At 37.8% G+C, this 16,117-nt stretch overlaps 1 protein-coding gene across 8 annotated transcripts in view; it reads left to right on the top strand.

Annotated features, from left to right (window-relative positions):
- The window catches only part of SETD2 (SET domain containing 2, histone lysine methyltransferase), a 139,443-nt gene that overhangs the window by 16,030 nt on the left and 107,296 nt on the right, over nt 1-16,117 (top strand). The window contains exon 1 of one of the 8 annotated variants that reach the window (XM_087430871.1): nt 13,750-14,229. The exons of the other annotated variants lie outside the window; for them this stretch is intronic. The gene's annotated coding sequence lies outside the window, so the exon portion shown is untranslated. Of the gene's footprint in view, nt 1-13,749; nt 14,230-16,117 lie in introns of those variants that run through there. 8 annotated transcript variants of the gene reach the window in all.

Genomic DNA, 16,117 nt, shown 5'->3' with positions numbered 1-16,117 from the left:
GATGAGCATTGTGAAGTTTCTGGAGGCCTTTTTTTTGTTTTTGTTTTGTTTTTTGGTGAGGAAGATTAGCCTTGAGCTAACATCTGTTGCCAATCATCCTCTTTTTGCTGGGAAAGGTTGGCCCCGAGCTAACATCCGTGCCCATCTTCCTCTACTTTGTATGTGAGACACCTGCTACAGCATGGCTTGATAAGTGGTGTGTCGGTCCGCACACGGGATCCGAACCTGTGAACCTGGGGCTGCCAAAGCGGAGCACGGGAGCTTAACCACTACACCACCAGGCCAGCTCTGCAGGCCTTTTTTTTTTTTAGGTCATGATGTCTGTGTATTCCCCCACACGTTGTGCTCTTCTGGAGGCATTGTTTTAAAGTGAAATCCTGGCTTTTGTTTACCTTGGTCTGTTGGGTACGATAGGAGTAAAAGACTAAGGAGTGAAGAATAGAACTTTATCGGGTAGCAATAAAACTCTTAGCATACAAAAAGTGGGAACTTTTGTATATGCTTCAATTTAGGATTATCCACTACCCCATAGGAGAAAAATAAATTCAAGTATCAATTATTTAGGAAATAAGTGGTTCCACATAGGACAAAGCCAATTTGTGCATATTCTAGTTTAGTGTTTCTTGAACTATCTATGGTGAGAGACCGGGCCTTTTTTTTTCAGTCTATCATGGACTTTTAAAATATACAAAAAAAATGAATTCCTAGAGGGGCCGGCCCCGTGGTGTAGTAGTGGTTAAGTTCGTGTGCTCCACTTTAGCATCCCGGATTCGCAGGCTCGGATCCCAGGCATGGACCTACACCACTCGTTGGCCATGCTGTGGCAGCGACCCACATACAAAATAGAGGAAGATTGCCACAGATATTAGCTCATGGCTAATCTTCCTCAAGCAAAAACAAGAGGAAGATTGGCAACAGATGTTAGCTCATGGCAAATCTTCCTCAGGGAAAAAAAAGACTTCCTATAAAAATGAAGTGAGGGGCCAGCCCCGTGGTGTAGTGGTTAAGTGCGCGAGCTTCGCTGCTGGCGGCCCAGGTTCAGATCCCGGGCGCGCACCGACACACCACTTGTCAGGCTGTGCTGTGGCGGCGTCCCACGTAAAGTGGAGGAAGATGGTCATGGATGTTAGCTCAGGGCCAGTCTTCCTCAGCAAAAAGAGGAAGATTGGCATGGATGTTAGCTCAGGACTGATCTTCCTCACCAGAAAAAAAAAAGAAATGGAAAAGAAAAAAAAAATGAAGCGAAAAATTCAGACATTCAGAATACAATGCCACTGATGGAACCATTATGTATCTTGATTGTGGTGGTGGTTACATGAATCTATACATGGGATAAAGTTGCATAGAACTGCACGCACAAACAGAAATGAATATGAATGCAGATTAAAAAGAATGGTGAAAACTGAATAAGGTCTAGTCTGGTTAAGTGTTGTACCCATGTCAGTTTCTTGGTTTTGATATTGGACTGCAGCTATATAAGGTGTCACCATTGGAAGTAAAGAGTACCGGGGCTCTTTGTACTATTTTTGCAACTTCCTGTCAATCTGTAATTATTTCAAAATAAAAAGCTTAAAAAAATATAAGCCTCCTGATCACTGGTCAAGGTCAAATTGCTATAAAAGTTTCCAAACTCTACTCTCAATTTTTGTACTTGTATACATGTAACAAATTTAGCCACCTGGCCCTGGCCTGAAGATCACAGTTAAGTGTTAACTCCTTTTTCCCTCTGTGGCTACTCCGTCTTTTCCCATTCTCAATCTCTCTCTACCTTTCATCTCCTACCTCCACTTCTCTACTTCTCATTTGTTCAAAGTTACTTATTGTGCACCTTAGTGCCAAGACCTGGGGCTATAAAAATGAGCAAGGCCTTTACTATTTTTTTTTTTAAGGATTTTATTTATTTATTTTTTTCCCCCCAAAGCCCCAGTAGATAGTTGTATGTCATAGCTGCACATCCTTCTAGTTGCTGTATGAGGGACGCGGCCCCAGCATGGCCGGAGAAGCGGTGTGTCAGTGTGCGCCCGGGATCTGAACCCCGGGCCGCCAGCAGCAGAGCGCGTGCACTTAACCGCTAAGCCATGGGGCCGGCCCAAGGCCTTTACTATTTATTCTTATTTTCTAATAGTGGAGACGGTTGTTAAAGAATCTTACAAATATGTAATTCAGATTGCTAATGGTTCCCATTTATTGAGCACTAACTATGTGCCAGGCACTAAATGGAGGATTTTAAATAGATGTTCTCCTTTCATCTTCTCTTTGAAGTAAATACAGTATTACTATTTCAGTTTTATAGATAATCTCTTTGGTCACCATTTCTCTTAGTAACTTAAGTAAAAAAGTGTTAAAAAGTATTGGTGTTGGTATTCAAATCCAGGTTGACTGACTTTCAAGCTTTTGCTCTTAACCTCTCTCTATATATGTATTATACTTTATGGCTTCCCCATCTGGTGTTTTGAAAACACTTAATGGGAGAGAAGGGGAATTGGGACATGCCTTTTGGACAGAAGGCGCTAGAAAGGCCCTAGAACAGAAAACTCAGGCTGAACTGTATAGTTCTTTTTCATCGTACTGGTTATGGTGTTTACACAGTGTCAGCTTTGATTTTCAACGCTCTCTTCAGTGTAGATTAGGCATGAAAACCAGCTGCCTGGTTTGACTTTTGGATATGGTATTAGCTACTGTTAATTCCAAGTCATAGTCCTTCCATCATTTTACCCTGTGAGGGGTGCATCTGCCTTGTCAATTTGCAATATTTCTTTGTCATAGGGCATGAGATTTGACCTCCTCTAGTGAGCTATTGATGGTACTTAACGTCCCTCTGTGATTACTGGAATATTTTAAAGTGGTTAGGGACTGATGGCTAGGGCTGTGGACCCAACTGCGTTTTCTTACATTCTGATAGTATAACTTGGCATTTGAGACATAAAACAAACAAAAACCCCATGGGATAGAAGTACTGATAATATTCTGTTTTATAGATTAATTAGCTTTATTATTATATATTATTATTACATATATGGAATTTGGTATCCAGAAGTGGAAATTGCAACCAGATTTCTAATTTGCAAAATGGTGTACAAAATACTCCATTGTTTTTATGTTTATCTTGAGAACTCAAAAGATTATTTTTGCAGGAAATGAAAATTTAGCACTGTGATGCCTTATTTTAAAAGATTGGCAAATGGGTGTAAAATGGATTTAAATATTCAGAATATTAATATTCTCCTTCCCAAAAACAAAGAAGTTTTATATCTACTGTTGCTGGTTTGTTTTTAAAGTAAGTTTCTCACCTTGAGTCTTTTCAAATTAAATGACCCTAAAGTAGAACTATGTGATGATGCTATTTGGCAAAAGTTAATTTATAGAAAATATTTTCCATCATAGCATAATGTTCACTGTGGTTACATATTTATGATTTTTTTTTTTTGTTTATTATTGGGGAATGAAATTCTTGCAACCATAGAAATAAAGTCTCAATTAGAGGGGTGAATCCTGGTGATTACTTCCGCTTGAGTCACGGGAATAATTCTCAGCCACAACCAGGTGAATGGGCGCTGATTGTGGGTAGCATGGATGATAGGATGGTAACAGGAATACATACATTTTGCCAGCACACTTCTAACCACCCACCCTTTCTGCCTGCTGCATGTGCACACATGATCTCTTGTTGTTTACCTGTTTGGAGATTTGTTGTCCTCTTTTGTTTTTGTTTTTTTTTTTATAATTTTATTTATTTATTTATTTTTTCCCCCAAAGCCCCAGTAGATAGTTGTATGTCATAGCTGCACGTCCTTCCAGTTGCTGTATGCGGGACGCAGCCTCAGCATGGCCAGAGAAGCAGTGAGTCGGTATGCGCCCAGGATCCGAACCCGGGCCGCCAGCAGCGGAGCACGGGCACCCAACCGCCAAGCCATGGGGCCGGCCCTGTTGTCCTCTTTTGTATTGCAATTGAACATTAAAAATTTTTTTATTATGGAAAAATTCAAACATTCGTACAAGAGAGAATAGTATAATGAACAGCCGCTGCCTAGTGTAGTCATCCAGCTTCAACAATTATTAACATTTTGCCATTCTAGTTTCATCTGTCCCCCACTTTTTTGTTGTTACTGGAATATTTTAAACCACCCCAGATATTCTGTCATTTCATACTTTAATATATATCTCTAAGAGATGAAGGCTTTAAAAAAAGTAACCACAAAACCATTGTCATAGGTAGTGCAATTGGCAATAATTCTTTAATGTTATTTAATGTATAGTCCTTGTTCATTTTTTAAAAAATTGGGATCTAAATAATCATGTGATTACCAGATTTCAAATCTTTTAATCTATAATAGTCCCCTTATACCATTTATTGACTGTATGCGTCCTTATGGTGTCCTTTAATGTGTTTTTCTGTTTCCTATATTTTTTGGAGACTGGTAGTTACATCAGGTCCCCCTCATCCCCCCAGCAGTTTATTGGTTACCTAGTACATGGTATCAGGGGGCACATATCAGGTTGTCTTACTTTTAGTGATGGCAAAATTAATCAGTGGATTCTGGTGTGGTCAGCCTGATCTATCCATTATAAAATTCCCCATCAACCTTTCACCTACTGGTTTTAGCTGCCATTGATGATTGTTGCATTTATTAGCTAGAATTCTCCTACAAAGAACAACTATTACTTACCAACTGTTTGATTGCCCTGAAATACAGTTCATATAGGAAAGGTAGGAAAAATACTGCATTCTTTCCCTTTGTCAATTTTCAGATAATGAGGTGGTATTCTATTGGCAAAAAGGTGACCAATGTGGACTTTTTTTTTTTATGAGTCTTTTATATATTTGCTGTGCTTCAATAAATTGCACTCGTTTTTTGTTCTTATTCTTGCTCACGTTCCCTCATCTTTGGCCAGTGGAAGCCTTTTCAAGTTGGCTTCTGTGTCCTTTTGCGTCATCCTGGTAATCTTTGATAATTTTCTTGGCCCTAGCTCACTTTCTACCTCAGTCCTGGAATCAACTGTTTCTTCTGTGAGCCTTGGTTCTTTTTAGTGAAAAGGTATTTAGAGATCGTAATCTAGACACTAGTCATGCTACTCATGGCTACTGGGTCATCAGTGCTTAGGCCTTTTCATTGGACAGTTAGGATGTATGTATGTTTTAGAAAAAGAAAACTCTTCCGTTCATACTGATCTTTCCAATTCATATTTAAGAGTTTTTATTTTAAAACTTCACTATTATGCTGAAAACCTTGGTTCCTAGTGACATTAATGGAATAACTTATTTGCTTTATCTATTTATGTATGCTAATATTATATAGCAATATTATTATAACAGTAAGACTACTAAATACAGATTAAGATTTCTTTATTTTTTTTTGTCCCTAGGATATATTCCAATAAAGTATATGCGGTCAAAATAGTTTTGTTTAACTTTTCTTTATTTATGTGTTTATGCCAATCACCAATTTGAGACAGTTTTTATGGTTTGAATTTCTAGAAATTATTTTTTTTACTTTCTCACTTAAAAAAAATGCAACATTTTACATGATTCCAAAGTTACTGCAATAAAACAGATGGCTAACAGGCACGTGAAAAGATGTTCAACATCACTAATTATTAGGGAAATGCAAATCAAATTGCAATGAGATATCACCTCACACCTGTCAGAGTGGCTGTTATCAAAAAGACAACATATAACAAGTGTTGGAGAGGTTGTGGAAAAAAGGGAACTCTTATACACTGTTGGTGGGAATGTAAATTGGTGCAGCCACTATGGAAAACAGAATGGAGATTGCTCAAAAAAGTAAGAATAGAAATATCATATGATCCAGCTATTCTATTTCTGGATATTTATCTGAAGAATACAAAAACACTAATTTGAAAAGATATATGCACCCCTGTGTTCATTGCAGCATTATTTATGATAGCCAAGATATGGAAACAACCTAAGTGGGTGAATGGATAAAGATGTGGTATATGTATACAATGGAATACTACTCAGCCATAAAAAAAGAATGAAATCTTGCCATTTGTGACAACATGGATGGACCGTGAGGGTATTATGCTAAGTGAGGTAAATCAAACAGAGAAAGACAAATACCAGATGATTTCACTCATGTGGAATTAAAAAAAAAAAATCAATGAACAAACAAAACAAAAACAAAATCAAACTCATAGATACAGAGAACAAATTGGTGGTTACCAGAGGGAAAGGAGGTTGGGGGGTGGACAAAATGGGTGAAGGGGGTCAATTGTGTGGTGATGGATGGTAACTAGACTTGTGGTGGTGATCACTTTGTAATATATACAGATGTCAAATTATAATGTCATGTATCTGAAACATAAAATGTTAGTATACCAATTTTACCTCAATTTAAAAAGAATGTTTAAAGAGGTATAGCTTTCATCCTTGTTCTCTTACCATTTCCTTTAATATCTAATCAATATGTTTCACTTTGGTTGTCTACCATTTTCCATTTTGAAGCTATAAGCATACTAAACATACTGTTCTGTCTTGCTTTTTTCACTTAACAGTATATTCTGGAGATCATTCTAGAGCAGTGTAGAGAGATCTTCATCATTACTTTGTAATGCTGCATACTACTCTGTTGAATGGGTGTAGCAGAGTTATTCAGCCAGTCTGTTGATGAACATTTAGGCTATTTCCAGTCTTTTGCTATCACATGAATAACCTTTGCAGTTTATTTTAACCTTATTTTCCATGTATGAAATGGTGAGCGGTGGTGTATTCAGTGCATTGTAATTCACAGTGATCCTACATTATCATTGGCTTTGCTTTGTAAGACTAAGTGTTTCAGGGTTTGGTTGGTTGGTTTTGGGGTTTTTTTAGGGATGGATATCTTTGCCCTACTTGTACTTATGTTAGTTGACTTGAAACCTTTCTCTTCTACATCTCAAACATTAATTTGCTATTTGTTTTGAAAATGCTTGAACTCTTCACAACAACCAGAAAATAAATGAGGGCTATTTTTGTTGCGTTTAAGCTTTTGTTCCTCAAGAAAATTGAGTTTCATTCCTTTCCAGTTTTGATTTTGGTCTAGTGATAATTTATTATGCTAGAACCTTTCTGAGTTTCTGTATTCATTATGTTACCAAAATAAAATACAGCCCATGTGTATTTTTTATATTTATAACGGAAAAAAATTTGCTTGTGAAACATGAAAGATAAAGTTATTTTCAGAAGCATTTTTAATATTAACACCAAAGTAAGCAGGTATTTATGAAGGAAAGAGATCCTGAATTATGTTTGTGTATAAAAAGAGAAACCTCATCTTTCTCATGTGTTTAGGTTTAATCACATCTCATGTTTTACTTTCATTGTTTTTATTTTGAAGGTGGGTTTTAACGAGCTAATTTACATGAAAGTCTATAACCACATGAAAGAGCTGACCACTATCTATTTTCATGTTTCTATTTAATGTGGTTAAGCAATAGCAGAACTGGAAGGCTGGCATAAGTACTCAGTCTGGTAAAATACCAGAAGGAAGGTACAGTTTAATAAACATTAACTGGGTGAACCTATATCTTACAGCCTGTCTGTAATAAGCCATTTCCTTCAGACTCTTAGTATTCTACATTGCTTTCAGAGTAGTATCTTCTTCATAGGAGAATCTAGTCCTAAACTGGAAAAACAAAATCCCCAATGATTTCTTGCATCCAGTTTATGAGTTTCTTTTATGATACAGACACGTGATCATCCTGACTCTAGTTTGAACACTTCTGTTATTCTTTTTGTGTGTGAGGAAGATCAGCCCTGGGCTAACATCCATGCTAACCCTCCTCTTTTTGCTGAGGAGGACCGGCTCTGAGCTAACATCTATTGCCAGTGCACCTCATTTTTTTCCCCAAAGCCCCAGTAGATAGTTGTATGTCATAGTTTCACATCCTTGTAGTTGCTGTATGTGGGACGCGGCCTCAGCATGGCCGGAGAAGCAGTGTGTCGGTGCGCGCCCAGGATCCGAAAACGTGCACTTAACCGCTAAGCCGTGGGGTCGGCCCTGTTAAAGAATTTATTTCATGATACAGCCCCTTCTGTTGCTAGGCAGATAACATTTACTAGTATACTGAATCAAAATATGTTTCTCTGAAACTTTTTACCCTTTGATCCCAGTTTTGTGTAACAGCTAATAAATATTTGATTTAAAGAGCAAGGGCTCTGCAGTCAAACAGCCTGGATACTTGGCTCTGCCACTTTGCTAGCTGTGGCTTTAGATTTCTTTATTTATAAAATGGGAATACAAAAATACAAATAGTATATGCCCTTCATAGGTTTGAGGGTCATATGAACTAGATGTATGTAAAACATTTAACCCAGTACCTGAAAAATGGAAAATATTCTGTTAGCTGTTTGCAGTGGTGATGGTAGTCTAGTAATAGGGGCTATAAGACAATAGTATAATGTGATCAGGTCACTAAGAACTTACTTTCAGCTCTTGCTGTTGTGATTCATTGGCTAGTACTAAAAATGAATTTCAGCATTTACACATTTATGTCTTTTGAAGGTTATTTGGTAATGGGTGTCCCCTTGCCCACATTTTGCAAATGAGGAAAATAAAATGGATAATTTCAGAGATTTAACTCAGAATAGTGAATTAAAGTAGTGAAACTCATTTGTATGTATATAACAGGCCCTATATTGTTCAAGTTAGATCAACATACAGCCTGATTTATGGGTTTTGGAAAAAACAGATTGCTTTAACAGGAGAACATAATTCACTTTATGCAAATATTCCTGCAAACTAATTTGGAAAACAAATTTAGAAACAGATTTCAGGTATACATACAATTGTTAACATTTGGGATGATATTCTTACCTTTCCTCGCTGGCTGTGGAACTCCACAACAAGACATTTGAGATCAGCTGTTTGTTTATGAGTGATTTCTTGTTTAAAGAAAGTTAGCTTTACTCACTATTGCATATAGACACTCCACATTAAAATACAGTTTCAACTATTTTGAGATATAAGAATAGTTGATGGGTATGCCATTGGGGGAGAGAGCTGCTATTTTGACCTATATTTATATGTCAGAGATAGTGCTTTGATCAAATTACTTTCTGTGAGAATTTTCTTGCCTTGTACATGCTGTAATTTTAGTAACATTTGTTTTTATTATCAAATTATTTTTTCCTAGATTTAATGTGTATTCATGAGCCTCTATCAGTAGGAGCTCTCTGTATGTTTGAGATACTATGCTACTTGAAGATGTGGACTTAAAGCAAGTGAGAAATAGTGCTTGTATTTATCAAATCCATTGGCACTAGTTCAGGTTAGCGTATTCATCTCAAAGTGCTTTGCCTAAAGTTTCCAGCCCTTTGATAGAAAGTAGTATGGTATTCTTGGCTTTATTGTCCACATAAATCACGTATATTTCTCATCAGTGTTTTAATTCATTCGTCCTCATGGGTGCTATTTCTTGGATGAGAGTGTGGCAAATGTTATAAATTAATTTATGGCCTATATGGCTTGTGTTTTCTCCAGGTCAGGTTTGAGGTTTTTCTCTCTTTTCCTTTGAGAATTGCTTGAAATGAGAAAGCTAAAACCTGGTACTATTGTTAAGGAATTTCTTTGATTCAAAAAGTAATGAGAATTTAAGATAGAAATGGGAATGGTAAACCCAGGGGAGATTATACATAAAGACAAGATGTTGCCTTTGTCTCTTTGTAACTTATACTTTAGTTGGGAAGGCAGGAACAATAAATGCAAGTCAAGGCTATATGTGATTGTCATTCTGCAAAGCATATGGTATAGGAGTCGAGTTTAGTAGTAGTGTCTAGAATGGTAAGGAAAGGGATAGGAAAAGGCAGTACAGTGCTGAGTCCATAGTAGGCACTCAGATATCGAGTGAATGAAAGTGAGACCAAAGCGGCTGAGAGGATTAAGATGGGGTGGCGGGGAGTGATTGTGTGTGTGTGTGTGTGTGTGTGTGTGTGTGTGTGTGTGTGTGTGTGTGAAGGCTAAGAGAGAGGGAGGAAGATGGTAGAATGAAGAGCAGTATGAAAAATTATTTGAAGTCGTGACTGATCTATGTTTGAATTTAGAGACCATCTTAACTATTCCTTGTGGGGAGTAGTATAAAACAAGCTTAGCTAGACAAGAAAGTGGGAATGATGATGTTAGTCAATATTTACTGGGTACTTCTTATGTTCCTAGTAGTATTTTTGGCACTTAAATGCAGCGGTGAACAAGATAAACCAAATTCCTGCCCTAAAGGAGCTTGTATTCTAGTGGGAGGAAACAGGCACTACATCAAAACAAAACAAGGGAAATAAACCTCATATTCATAAATACTAGGAGTAAAATAAAGTACTATAAGGGAGAATGATGGGGGAATCTCAGAGGAGATAACTTTGGAGGTGTTATTACTGAGAAGGAGCAGTCTGTCAAAGATCTAGGGGAAATAGTATTCTAAGAAGGAACCTTCAGGTGAAAAGGCCAGAAATTAACTTGGAATGTTTGAGTGACAGAAGGCTAATGTGGCTAGAACCTAGGGAATGAGGAGAAAGGACTGTGAAAAGAGGTAAGGCATGAAAGAGAGTAAGCAGATGTGTCATGATCGGATTTACGCTTTTGAAAAACCATCTGGCTGTTAGGTAAATTCATAGTATAGGTGGATAATAATCGTCATAATTGGTGTATGCATGAATGGGATGATCATCAGTAGTTCCATTTTGACCTTGTTACATTTGAGATAAATATGAGACATCCAAGTAGAGATGTCCAGTGAGCAGTTGGGTAAATAAGTGCAGGGAGAGGTTGAGTTCGGAGATGTGGGAGTCACCAGTCTATAAATGATACTTAAAGCCATGAATCTGGATGAGAGGAGATACAAGGGAAAAGAGTAGAGGGAGAAGAGAAGAAGGAAGGCCATGCAGGGATCAAGTTTTTGGGCGCTCCGTGAAGAGTATAAAGAGCCAGCAAATAAGATTGAGTAGTAGCAGCCAGGGAGGGTAGGAGGAAAAGAGGAGAATGTGGTCTGTGAAAGCCTAGAACAGAAATTGACCATTGGCTTTAAGATGTTGGTCACTAGTGATGACCCCTCCCTGCCATTTTTTTAAGATATATTAAAAGTTATTTGACTAATGAGAATGGAGAGAGGGAGGGAGGCAGAGACACGCTGATGATAGAAGAAAGGGAATAAATAGGAAATGGAAGTTCTTAAGAAGGCAGGAGGATAGGACACTGAGTAAAGTGGTGGGATCATCAATTGAGACTGGTCAGGGAGATGGTAGTGATGGAGATTTAGGGTAGGGGAATGTTTGATATAGGCATCTAGGTGAGTAAGAAAGGGAATTAAGTGGCACAAGTCAGAGTTATTAGTAAATGACAGAGACAGGATTCCAACCTAGTTATCATCAAAGTTTGATCTTTTTGCTTGTTACATTGCCATCCTAATAAGCTAAGTAGTAAATACTAAAGAACTTGTGCTTTCATGAAGGAGAATCAGGAAAGTGAGACTAGGTTGAGCCAAAAAAAGGAAAATTGAAAAGAAAGCCCCTTATTAGCCTTTATTTGTGGCAATTATTTATTATCTTGTATTATAATTATTTGGTATACCTCTAAGTCATATTAGTTCAAGTAAGGTATGGAATTCCTGGTGGGGTAGAGGCTGTGAGTTTGATATCTTGCCTTTACAGAGCTAACACTGCCTTCAGAGGGGTAAATCCTTAAATAATTGTTGAACAAATAGCCTTTGGATTGATATGAGTACTGATACAGGTATCAGTGTTGCCTTTCTAAAATAAGTCACTGAGCCATCATTCTGTCAGTGTGGTTGAAAGATAGTTCTGATGCAGTCTCCACATTTGCCTTAAGCCCAGCTAACTCATGGTAGTTAGCTAGCACACCCATTCCCTACCAAAACCTTCGCCTACAGAAAGATTAACTCAGTTTGTTTAGAAGAGGTTTGCAAGTGTGTGTGACCGTGGGCCAAGGTAGACGTGATCTTTTGTGATAAAGGTTTTACTTATGAAGACTTTATAATGCACTTTTCCATGTCATTGAAGATCTGAGGCATTTTTTTTTTTAATTTTATTTATTTATTTTTTCCCCCAAAGCCCCAGTAGATAGTTGTATGTCATAGCTGCACATCCTTCTAGTTGCTGTATGTGGGACACGGCCTCAGCATGGCCAGAGAAGCAGTGTGTCGGTGTGCGCCCGGGATCCGAACCCGGGCCGCCGGCAGCAGAGTGCGAGCACTTAACCGCTAAGCCACGGGGCCGGCCAAGATCTGAGGCATTTTAAGTCTTGAATGTATGATGCTATAAGTACCTAAATGTATAAATGTCAAGACATATGTGAGTTCAGTGCATTCATTCCGACTTTTTTTTTGTTTTTCATGACAGATGTTTTCATTTGTACTTTTTGGGGAGCAGGTCAAAGATTTAGAAACCTAAAATGGAAACAAATGGAGGGGAGGGAGGGGAGTGGCTAGAGCTGTGAAATTCCGTGTTCTTCCTAATGGTGGAGTTAATCACTTAGTACTTGAGAAGGGTTCCCTGCCAGTATTTCTCCATGACTCTTACTTGGGGTTGGGTACATATAGCAAGCCACGTTTCTTCGAGAGAGCTCAGAGTACTGCTTGAGTGTACCTGTGGGCTAGGATATGCTATAAGCAATGTTATGAAATAGTCTTCAGTTTGTCCTTGGTGGCTTCCTTTTGTTATCAACCAGTTCTTCCTTATGTCTTGAGTTTTTGCCTCTTAATAATACCCTACCTCTGCTGTTTCTTGCTCTATTAAAAGGGTCTAGTTTTTATGTAGCCTATTCTCATCAATGCCTACCAGAATATGCATTTAGAAAGATTTGAGGTAGTGTTTCTCCTGCTGAGGCTCTAGGATCTCCAAGAGTCCACGTATTCTTTTTTTTTTTTAAATGAATTCTTAAGGGGTGGGGATTCTGTGAAGATATTTAAAAGTTTTTCACATTTGATTATCTTAAGTTGAAAAAATAACTTTTAATTTTGAAATAATTTCATACTTACAGAATGGTTTCAAAAATAATACAGAGATTTCATATATACCGTTCACTCAGATTCCCCAATTGTGAACATTTTACCATTTATCATTCTCTTTCTATACATACACACGTATTATTTTTTTTCTGAAATGTTTGAAAGTTGCAGGCATGATGCCTTTTTATCCCTCTATTCTCCAATGCGTATTTCCTAAAAACAAGAACATTCTCTTATATTATCATTGTACCATTATCAATTTCAAGAAATTGACATTGATACAATACTCTTTTCTAACCCATAGACCTTAAAAATTATTTTGACCAGTTTTAAGTTTTAAAATTTATTTCACTTGAAAACTGCTGTTACTTTTCAATGTGATTTTCAAGTAAAATAAATTTTAATAGGGGCCGGCTCTGTGGCTTAGTGGTTAGGTGCGTGCGCTCTGCTACTGGCGGCCTGGGTTCGGATCCCGGGCACGCACCAACGCACCGCTTCTCCGGCCATGCTGAGGCCACGTCCCACATACAGCAACTAGAAGGATGTGGAACTATGACATACAGCTATCTACTGGGGCTTTGGGGGAAAAAAATAAATAAATAAAAATTTAAAAAAATTTAATAAACTAATTTTAGTTTCTTAAGTCAGTATTCTTAAATTGGAATCTGTTCTTAGATGTCTGACAGTTTTGGGTTTTTTTCCCTTTTAAAAGAGGCCCATACATCACTCAAATGTGAGAAACACTGGCTTTAAGTGTTTGAGGAGTATTTGAGTTTTAGTAAGAGATCTTTAAAAATTAAGTATGAGTGAAGCTTTTAAAGTCTTTACTTGTTAAAATCAAGATAAAGTAAAATGCTGTTTCCCATCTGTGGTTCAGGAAATTCAGTGAGCTGAGGTCCTGGAATGAGACCTTCTAGGGTCTCACTTTCGGCTTTACAGCTAGGACAGGAATTCTAACTCATCTTAGATAAATTCTCATCCAGATTCTTCTTAAATTTTTCAGGTTACAAGGAAACTTAAGTACCCTGTACAGTGACACATTCTAGTTGCAGATGCCTCACATCTTGCTTTTATAAGTCAGTAAGAAAGACCAACAACTCAATAGGTAATCAATTGGCAAAGGACCTGAAAAAGCACTTCCCAGAAAAAAGAAAATACCAATGACTTATAAACATGAAAAGCTATTATGCTGGTAGACTACAATTGAAGCTACATCTGTATATGTTGATACGTAATAATATCCAAGGCTTTAAGTGGAGGAAAACAAGGTACAGAAAGGTATGTTTCCATTTGTGTATGTGTTTTCTCCTTTAAAAGAGATATATATGCTCATATATGCACACAATTTTTGGAAGGATGTACAAAACTTAATAGTTGCCCCTGGGGAGAGAGACCTAATTTTAGTTATATATCTCTTTGTATTATAAATTTTTCCCCTGGGTGCATGTATTACTTTTTCAAATAAATAAAGAAAACTAATTAAAAATGTTCTAACTTAAAATGAGCTAAAATCTGTCATTCTGTGCTTCTGTCTTTTGGTCACAGGTCCAACTTTTGGAATTTATTTACTTTCATCACAGTTTGTCAGGATTATTCTTTTTTTTTTTCTTCTAATTTTTTTTTGGTGAGGAAATCAGCCCCGAGCTAACATCCAAAGCCAGTCCTCCTCTTTTTGCTGAGGAAGACCAGCCCTGAGCTAACATCCGTGCCCATCTTTCTCTACTTTGTATGGGACACTGCCACAGCATGGCTCGACAAGCAGTGTGTCAGTGCGCGCCTGGGATCTGAACCGGCGAACCCCGGGCCGCCAAAGTGGAGTGTGTGCACCCAACTGCTTGCGCCACCAGGCCGGCCCCTTTTCTGATTTTTTTTATTGATGTCATAATAGTTTATGACATTGTGAAATTTTAGTTGTACATTATCGTTTGTCAGTCACAATATAAATGCGTCCCTTCTCTTCTTGTGCCCACCCCGTAACCCCCTTTCCCCTGGTAACCACCAAACTGTTCTCTCTGTCTGTAGTTTATCTTCCACATATGAGTGAAATCACACAGTGTTTGTCTTTCTCTGTCTGGCTTGTTTCCCTTCACATAATACCCTCCAGGTCCATCCATATTGTTGCAAATGGAACGGTTTTGTCCTTTTTCACGGCTGAGTAATATTCCATTGTGTATATATACCACATCTTCTTTATCCAATCATCAGTCGAGGGACACTTGGGTTGCTTCCACTTCTTGGCTATAGTGAATAATGTTGCAATGAACATAGGGGTGCATAAGCCTCTTTGGATTGTTGATTTCAAGTTCTTTGGGTAAATACCCAGTAGTGAGATAGCTGGATCATAAGGTATTTCTATTTTTAATTTTTTGAGGTGTCTCCATACTGTTTTCCAGAAAGGCTGCACCAGTTTGCATTCCCACCAGCAGAGAATGAGGGTTCCTATTTCTCCACAACCTCTCTAACATTTGTTATTTTTTGTGTTGGTGATTATAGCCATTCTAACGGGTATAAGGTGATATCTTAGTGTAGTTTTGATGTGCATTTCCCTGATGATTAATGATGTTGAACATCTTTCATGTGCCTATTGGCCATCTGTATATCTTCTTTGGAAAAATGTCTAGTCATATCCTCTGCCCATTTTTTGATCAGGTTGTTTTTTTGTTATTCAGTTGTGTGAGTTCTTTATATATTGTGGAGATTAACCCCTTGTCAGATATATGATTTGCACATATTTTCTCCCAGCTGCTGGGTTGTCTTTTCCTTTTGATCCTGGTTTCATTTGACTTGCAGAAGCTCTTTAGTCTGATGAAATCCCACTTGTTTATCTTTTCTTTTGTTTCCCTTGTCTGAGTAGACATGGAATTTGAGAAGATCTCTCTGACTGACGTCAAAGAGTGTACTGCCTGTGTTTTCTTCCAGGAGTTTTATAGTTTCAGGTCTTACCTTCAAGTCTTTGATCCATTTTGAGTTAATTTTTGTGTATGGCAAAAGAAAATAGTCTACTTTCATTCTTTTTCATGTGGCTGTCCAGTTTTCCCAGCACCATTTATTTATTTATTTATTTTTTTGTGGGGAAGATCAGCCCTGAGCTAACATCCATGCTAATCCTCCTCTTTTTGCTGAGGAAGACCAGCTCTGAGCTAACATCCACTGCCAGTCCCCGCCT

Source organism: Ceratotherium simum, chromosome 5 (genome assembly GCF_057802395.1).
Source record: "Ceratotherium simum simum isolate JZ-2026a chromosome 5, ASM5780239v1, whole genome shotgun sequence".
Taxonomy (NCBI): Eukaryota; Metazoa; Chordata; class Mammalia; order Perissodactyla; family Rhinocerotidae; genus Ceratotherium; species Ceratotherium simum.
Note: the sequence above shows the minus strand (reverse complement) of the source record. Positions and strands in the feature narration are given on the sequence as shown.